This window comes from Pipistrellus hanaki (genome assembly GCF_964339955.1).
Source record: "Pipistrellus hanaki genome assembly, chromosome: 4".
NCBI lineage: Eukaryota > Metazoa > Chordata > Mammalia > Chiroptera > Vespertilionidae > Pipistrellus > Pipistrellus hanaki.
In genome coordinates, this window is record NC_140506.1 from 96,147,074 (window position 1) to 96,155,167 (window position 8,094).

General features: G+C 51.3%; 1 pseudogene across 1 annotated transcript; it reads left to right on the forward strand.

The window, feature by feature from the left end:
• The first annotated feature begins 2,358 nt into the window (after positions 1–2,358).
• LOC311621770 (RNA-binding protein 4-like) lies at positions 2,359–3,393 on the forward strand (annotated as a pseudogene). Its single transcript has 2 exons — positions 2,359–3,217; positions 3,315–3,393. The product of its transcript is annotated as an RNA-binding protein 4-like (transcript).
• The last annotated feature ends 4,701 nt before the right edge of the window (positions 3,394–8,094 follow it).

Consider the following 8,094-nt stretch of genomic DNA (forward strand, 5'->3'; position numbering starts at 1 on the left):
GAGAGAGAAACAACCATCAGCTGCCTCCTGCACACCCCATTCTGGGGATGTGCCCGCAACCAAGGTACATTGCCATTGAACCTGGAACCTTTCAGTCCGCAGGCCGATGCTCCATCCACTGAGCCAAACCAGTTAGGCCCGGTTTTCCATGTCTTGAGTAGAACTCTGTCTCCTGCTTGGAAGGGGTGTAACGGGCTTGTGACAGAGAAACCCTTGCACATGCCAAATCACTCATCACACTCAGTGTTTAAGATGCTGCATATCGCTGAAACTGGTTGGCTCAGTGGATAGAGCGTCGATCTGTGGACTGAAAGGTCCCAGGTTCGATTCTGGTCAAGGGCATGTGCATTGGTTGCGGGCACATCCCTGGTAGGGGGTGTGCAGGAAGCAGCTGGTCGATGATTCTCTCTCAACGATGTTTCTAGCTATCTACCCCTCTCCCTTCCTCTCTGTGAAAAATCAATAAAATATATCTAAAAAAAAATGATGCTGCATATCATTCTTAATTTTAGCATCATGATCTATATATACATCTCCTGTTCCCATAGCAGCCTGGAAGGGTCACCCATATATTATACTATACTTTAGGGACTCAAATCAATCCCGCTACTCTAATCCTGAGCAGGGCAATGGGCGAACCGATCCAAATGCAGACATGTCTTCTGCCATAGATTGGCTATATTCTTCTTTAAGGTCTGGCTCATTTTCTCAACCTTCCCTGAGGCCTGTGGCTTCCAGGCCGTATGTATGTTGCAGTGCGTGGCCCTTGGAATCTGAGAACCCGTGTCCAATTCCTTGCCTCTCATGCACATACAGACGAAAAGGTTTCAACAGAGTTGGGAGGCCCAAAGCAGGGCCTTTGCGGTCTCAAAATCTCCTTCACATTCCTTGTCCCAGTCCAGGGGTCTCCTCTGCCCCTTCGGAGCCTCATACAGGGTCCAGTGTGAGTCCAAATGTGGCAGCGCCCAGCATCCCCCCCAATCCTCTCAACTGCCTCCTGGCCTTCGGGGCTGCACCGAATGATAGTGCCCTCATGGTCCCCATTAAACCCAGATTGCCAGGCCGCAGGAGAAGCCCCAGGAGAGACCCCAGGAATTTGATGGGCTGCTTGCAAAATCTGAGCTTTGAGGGCCGAGACCTTACAGCCACAGCTTGCTGGGGGCTTGAGGAGTCAGTGATGTTGTCAGACATGCTCACAGGTGCACCCTGTGGCCAGCAGATCGTCCGCATATTGTAGCGAGACTCCCTTCTGAAACTGCAGCTTTTCCAGGCCCTTGCTTAGTGTCTCCCCGAAAATCGTGGGGGAGTTCTTGAACCTCTAGGGAAGGACTGTCCAACTGTACTGAGTCTTTTTTAAAAAAAATTTATTGTCTAAAAGTTTTACATAAGTCTCCTCCCCCACACTCCCCAGCCATTCCCACCCCGGGCAAGCCCCACCGGCACTGAGTCTTAGCCAGAGCTCTGGGTCCCGCCATTCAAAGGCAAAAAGCGGCCACGAAGCCGGGTGGACCAGCACACAGACAGAACGTCTCTGAGGCCCAGGACCCAGGACCGGTCCCTGTCTTCTGATAGCCCAGGACTTAGCGTGGAAGGCTTGGGCTCATTAGGATGTACAATATATCCTGAGAGACTTCATTATAACCCTTAGGTCCCAGACAAACAGGTATTCCCGTTGGGGTTTCTTCACTGGCAATATAGGAGTGTTATAGGGCTTGGTCGAATTAGACCAAATTTGAGGAATTTTTGAATCCTGGCCTCCTTTTTCAAGGAATACTGCCACTTGGGGGAATCTCTGCCTGCGGCTTTAGTTTAACCCTGACTGGCAAAGCCCGTTGGCTTTTCCGGTTCCCCTGGAGCCCAAAATGATGGCTGTACCTGGGCCTCTATTTTAGCTGGTTCCTGGTCACCTTGACCTTGTACAGGAAACTGCCAGGCATGTTCCCACGGAACCAGTAGGTGTAGCTGTTGTTCCTCCGGGAGGAAAGCGTTCCAGCTCAGAGAGCGAGTCTCATCCCCGGAGCGGGGTGGGCCTTAGAAATGTCTGAGTTAGCCGGCCTCGCCAATCACACGCTCTGATGGCTCCGAAGAGGCCGCTGCTCCAGAGGCTCAGAGAACCCCATCACCATCACCATCACCATCACTGTTTGGGACGGAGGTTTGGTTAGTGTGTGGGTGATGGACTGGCACCAGGTATCAGAACAAACCTGGGTTCAGCAGCCTCTGTGCTTGGGTTCTGGTTAGGAAGGAATTCCGAGCCAAGACCCAGACTGTGAAAGAACGTCTATTTGGATTTTTAGCTTTCTGTCAGAGCATCTGCCTCGAGGAAGAATTCCGCTGACTCCCGGCGAGCAGTGTGAGATGGTGAAGCTGTTTGTCGGAACCTGCCGGGGAGGCCACAGGGCAGATGCGCTGGCTCTCTGAGCTGCCGGGAAGGTGCTGAAGTGTGACATCATGAAGAACTCGGGCTTTGTGCACACAGAGGACAAAACGGCTGACGATGCCATGAGCAGCCTGCACCACCACAGGCTGCCTGGGGTGAACATCAATGTGGAAGCCAGCAGGAACAAGGCAAAACCTCACAAAGTTACATGTGGGCAGCATCAGCCCCGTTTGTACCAACCAAGAGCTTGGGGCCGAGTTTGAGAAGTATGGTCCGGCCATCGAATGTGAAAGATTGTGCCTTCGTCCACACGGAGCGGGCAGAGGACGTGGCTGAGGTCGCCAGGGCCCTTGACAACACAGAGTTTCAAGGCAAACGGATGCACGTGAAGTTGTCCACCAGCCACTCAGGACTGCGCCGGGATGGGAGACCAGAGCGGTTGTTATCGGTGCGGGAAAGTGGGGCACTGGTCCAAAGAGCGACCCATAGATCGTCCAGGTCAAGGGGCGGACTTTACTGAGCAATGTAGTGAGTGATCTGGGGCAGTGCGCATGCCTTCCGCCGTGAGAGACGGGTATTCATTGTGTCACAACAACGCACACGGAGCGCTCGCTGCCTACAACAAGCGCTACTGGGCTGCCCAGTCCTGTGAGGCTTGGCGGCTGCAGCTGCCTCTGTGTATAATGACACAGAGCAGACCTTGTCCCAGCTGCCCCAGGTCCAGAACACAGCCATGGCCCATCGCCTCACCTCCACCTCTCTCCATCCCTACCACAGACACCTGTTGCTGACCTCAGGAGCTGCTGCTGTTACTGCAGCTTCCTCTTCATATCATGGGTGGGATCGGAGCCCCCTGCATCACTACAGCCCCAGGCCCCGCTGTTGGAGAGGCCACGTTACGGGCATGACAATCAGCTGTCCCCGGCTTAAGCAGCCTCTCGAATTCCCTGTACGACATGGCCCGGTACCAGCGGGCGCAGTACACAGAGCAGGCGGGGTATCCAACCTTTTAAGGCTGGAGATGGGGTGTATGTAAGCTGAAATCCCACGCTGCAGTTGTGCGTGAGAATACGCCCTTCATGGTATCCGTCTCCGGAAAGTTCTCGGCTCTGAGCGTTCAGTCCCTCAGGAATCGTAGACCTTAATTTGCCTTGCTAAGTTCAGACCACCTCTTCTTCTCCTTCTTCCTGCCCATCTTCCTGTTCGTCCTGTCCTTCAATACTTCTGTGGCTTCCCACTCACGTGCTGTTCCACCTCGCTGAGCGCAGACACTGTTGTGCTGTGCCATCTCCTCACCTCCTGCTTCCAGTTATGCTGGATTGGGGAATGACCCTGGTGAGAGGGTCACTGCCTCTGAGTCTTTGGCCCAAAGGCCTGTGGCAGGTGGACACACAGAGTTGGATCAGTGTGTTTTTCTTTCCAGTGAAATAAAAGGTTTTTCAACTTAAAAAGAAAAAGAACATCTATTTGGCAAATGACAGAAGTAGAAGTAATTCCTAGAGGAAATGGGCTGAGGAAACAAGTTGTGGACGAAAAGGAAGGGCTCTAAGAGCGTGGGAGTGAGGAAGCCGATGGGAAGGGGCCTGGGGCAGGGAGGGGAGAGGGAGGGAAAGGCAGGGTGTGCTCCCGGAGAGAGAACCATGGGGTCATGTCCTACGTGTTTTAAGGGTGCGATGTAGGGCGGTCCCTAAAGTCTCAATAGACTGCCAGCAGCTTTCAGGTGTGTCCTTTCCGGGTGTGGTCTCCACCGATCGGTGGGCTGGCACGGGGCAGGGGTCATCATTCAGTGCAGCTGGTCCTGACGTCAGTGTGGCTGGTTTCATTGCTTTTCTGGGCCTGGAGCTGAGATACAACTCGAAGCACAGTTTTTGTGTGTGCTTTTTTAGGAAAGGAAAGTCATGGGTCCAAACCACGTGATCAGCAATAAGCGAGGGGAGGAAAACTCACCTGGGGCAGGTCCCGCCCTACAATTGATTGTCAGTGTTAGGCACCTGGGGCTTCCATCCAGTGACCTGTATCCCGCCCACCAGTCCTTGCTCAGCTGCTGTCTGTCTAACTGCCCACAGTGAAAGCGGTGCGGACCCAGCTGGTGGCCCCTGACAGTCCTCAGTCCGCAGGCAGCCGGGCCGGCCTCCTTGTTCAGCATGATGGTGGAGCTCTTTATCCTCTGACTTTGCTCTGCCCCATTATCTTCTCTCCTGGGGAACCATTCTCCCAGCACCGGCCTTCGCAGAGGCACACTGAGCGGGGACAGGGGCCTTCTTGTCTTTTCCTTCCTTTTGGCCCTCTCTGCCTTGGCCATTGGCAAAGACCATGGCTGTTCGTTTTGTTTTTGTTGTTGTTGTTTTAAATATGTTTTATTGATTTTTTACAGAGAGGAAGGGAGAGGGATAGAGAGTCAAAAACATCGATGAGAGAAAAACATCCATCAGCTGCCTCATATACAACCCCTACTGGGGATGTGTCTGCAACCAAGGTATATGCCCTTGACGGGAATCGAACCTGGGACCCTTAAGTCTGCAGGCAGACGCTCTACCCACTGAGCCAAACGAGTTAGGGCTGTTGCTGTTGTTTCTTAATTTCCCTCTTGTTATAAACAGTATCATCCAATTGCCAGGGATTCATTCCAAGTGCCCATCCAATGCCTACAATTTTTTTTCTAATGTCTGGAAAACTCTGGCTAATAAAAGTCCAATTGACCATGTGACTATTTTCAGCAGTGAGGGTCTGTGCCAGGGTATTCCCTGTGCGCCTGAAAGGCAGAGGGGTCCTCTTATGCCCTCTGTTGAACTGCCTAAAGGTTTGGACTCCTTTGCTTGGGAACCCCCCTGGCCCCTCACAGTGCATCTCTTACAATGTTCAAGCCAAGGCCGTCCCCCCGCATCGAGGAACAGCTTGGGCCGGGCCAGCTGTATGTGGGTCCTCCTCACGGAGCCACTGTGCTTCCTCTCAAGCTTTCCCACACTCACCTCTGCCCCAGTGTGGAGGATGTTTGAGAGTGCCTGTACGTCAGCCCCGCTGGGGTTATGAGAGGTGAATATGGACACAACCATATCCGGGATCTTAGCGGGATCATCTGGTAGAAGGGATTGGAATGTTTCCAATTTAGCAAATCCAAGTGCAGAACGGAGTATGGGCCCAATAACACCCGCCGGGGGCCATTCTCAGTGGCTCCCACCAGTGTGTGGTGGAGAGGGAGTAGCCCTGCCAGGGAAGTAGCTCTATCCCCTCCAAACTCAGTGCCCAGCCTTGTTCTAGGGAGAGGGGTGGCCCTCCCAGGCTCATTGTCAGTGCCCTGCTGCCCAGGATGAGGAGGGAGCGACCAGATTCTGGAGCTCATGCAGGAGGCAGTCCTCCTCTCCCTGTCCCTCCCCTCCTTCTCCGGCTCTCTACCTTTTTTGTCTTACAGGTACCACATCTTTTCTCTGAACCATCACCTCAGCCCCTTTCTTATTTCCTTTTCAGTTAGAATTATGCAAAGACATAAAGGCTCGAACTCACGGCACTCCCCCCATCTCCCTAACCTCTGACAAAACCATTCTAACGGTAATACAGTATAGAAGTTAAAGACCCATTTAATAGCCACCTTTCCCCAGAATCCAGAGCACATACTAGTATAGGCCAAGAGTATCACACCGTTTTCCTCCTTGTCATCGGTGGGTAAACGTAAATAGCCAAGTCCCCCAAGATCTGTCCTAATGGAGTGTCTTTTTGGATGGAGCCACCAGCACCCATTCTTAAACAAGTTAAGCAAGATTATAGGCAGTCCTGGCTGGTTTTGCTCAGTGGGTAGAGCATCAGCCTGTGGACTGAAGGGTCCCGGGTTTGATTCTAGTCAAGGGCACATGTCGGGATTCAGGCTCAATCCCCAGTTTGGGGCGTGCAGGAGGCATATAGTTCCTGTAAGACTGAGTTTTGGACATCCGAGGGGTTTGCACGTCACAGCCATCACAGCAATTCACTGGCAGTTCTGGTGGGTTTCGCCTTTAACTTGAGGATGAGACCTTTCGCTACGAGGTGGGCCTGCAGCAGTGGTACCCCAGGGAAGGCTGGGCCGGAAGGCCACGTTTGGCAGCCAGCGTGGCTTTACCTTATTGAGGTCACGTCTCTCCCCTGGTCCTGGGCTTCAGTTAGGCAATTAATAACGCCCATTAGCTCAGCTGGGCAGAGGGCTCCTTGCCACTTATGCCTCATTTCTCCGCTGTCGAAGCTGCTGCCACGTCAGGAAATGTCAAGGGGTTTAATTTCTTATGTGGTAAATAACACCAACGAATTATGGAAAAAAATTAGCAACACAAGGAGAAACATGAGAAACAGTTTTATTGGAAATATTCTAACACATTTTCTGAACAAGAATAAAAAATAAATTTATAGGGACATAGAAGATCTGAACATAATTTTCTTTTACCCTGAAAACAAATAATATACCTCCTTTCAAGCTTCATGAACAGGGAAAATCTTCAATAAATAGTAAGTCACAGAAAGTATTTTGGTAAATTTTGAAAAGTGGAAGTTCTAGAAGTCAGTCTCTGATCAAAATGCAATTTAACGTACACTAATATAAAGCACACCACTAAGAAACTGAAACACACAAATAGTATCTCAGATTACCCTGAGAACAATAAAAACTATATAAAAACAATTAAAAAATAGGATATAGTCAAAGCTATCTGCAGAGGCAAAATTAGCAGCATTAACTGTTTTTAGTGTAGAAAATAAAAATAAGCATGCACGTTGAGATTTTGAAGAACAGTGTAAGAATGCCCTCCTGGAGGGAGGAAGGAAATATTTGAAATAGAAACAGAAAAAACAAACACCCAGACGCCTCAGCCCATAGACAGAGCAGCACGCAGCCGCCTCCACGTGAACCTGACCTCTGGCATGCGTCCTCCTCCTCCCATTCTCACTGCTCATTGTCTCCTTCGGGGCCTCCAGCCCCTTTCTCTAAGCACCACAACTCTGCACACTGGGCGTCTATGGTGGCAGGGCACAAGCTCTATGATAAGGTCTTTCCATTGGGACTCCCTCTTTGCTAGATGGAGGGCTTCACGGCAGGAAGTATGTGCTGATCATCTCACGTCCTCAGAGCCTGGGCTGCGGCGGGTCCTTCCTTAATGAACACTCGCTCAATGAAAGGATGAGTTGGATGGGCTCAAGCACTGATTCTTTTTTAAAAAATATATTTTATTGATTTTTTACAGAGAGGAAGGGAGAGAGATAGAGAGCTAGAAACGTTGATGAGAGAGAAACATCAACCAGCCGCAACCAATGTACATGCCCCTGACCGGAATCGAACCCGGAACCCCTCAGTTCTCAGGTCGACGCTCTGTCCACTGAGCCAAACCGGTTTTGGCTGCTGCAATCTCTCTTAAACAAACTGTAGCCGGCAGGCTCTGTTGAATGTTGTTCTTTCTCCAAAGCCTGCGCCTGAAAATTGGTTTCCCCCATCCTCCAAGTGTGCCCCAAGTCAGACGATGCCGGAGTTTGCTGACTTGATTGCAACTAAACCCTGCTTTCTATGTAACCATGTGACACCTCCTCCTCAACAGTCACCCTCTATGAACATGAGTGAGCATGTGCAGGCCCCTTCCTTGGGAGATACCAGCAGTGTCTGCCAGGAGCTTCTGACCGTCCCATTTCTGGGGGGAAGACGGTGTGTGGGTACCGTTTCACAGCTGAGAGAGCATCTTCACAACATCACCTCCCTTTCCTTC